Raw genomic sequence first — 753 nt, forward strand, 5'->3', positions numbered from 1 at the left:
TCCTTCCTCCTCAGCTAATTTTAATGATTTAATACACACACAGTTGTTAAGTACAGTACAACCATTAATCTAATGTTTGTTTTCCAAATTAGATAGTTAAATGTTTTCCACATTTATTATATCTTTCATGTCATTTGTACAAGTAAATAATAATAAAAAAAATAAGCACAATATTAAAATGAGAGTTGAATACTACTATATTATGTAGTATAGTATTATATACTATACTAATTATATTATTAATTACTATATTAGAATAGTATGGGGAATTTGGGATAGCTTACAGTACATACCAGTGTCACATCATAAACCAAAATAAAAAATAATTTAATACAAAATATGTATTAAAGAATTATTTATTACATTTATCTTTCAGGAACGTATAATTCTATAAAATTAATGTTTTCTGGGGCAAATTAAGCATAGAATATTAAAAATAAAGTGAAATTCAGTCTTTTTTTTTCTTAATCTCCTTTAATACTTGAAATTTCTAAAAGAAAAACGTAATTTGCTGTTTGATGAATTGATTGTCAATCCACCGACATCCACAAGTGATACCGTTGTCCAGTCTGGCTAGCAGGGGGTGCTCTGAAACAGGGTTCGTATCAATACATAACATCACAGTATTACTTTACATACTATAAAAGATTTGTTTAATGATTTAAAAATGCATATATAATGAGATCACATACACAAAAAAGACCAAAGTTTTGTTAGTTTAGAAATAAGGGTACTTTATATATAAACCCATAC

This window comes from Tachysurus vachellii, chromosome 1 (assembly GCF_030014155.1).
Source record: "Tachysurus vachellii isolate PV-2020 chromosome 1, HZAU_Pvac_v1, whole genome shotgun sequence".
NCBI classification, from domain to species: Eukaryota; Metazoa; Chordata; class Actinopteri; order Siluriformes; family Bagridae; genus Tachysurus; species Tachysurus vachellii.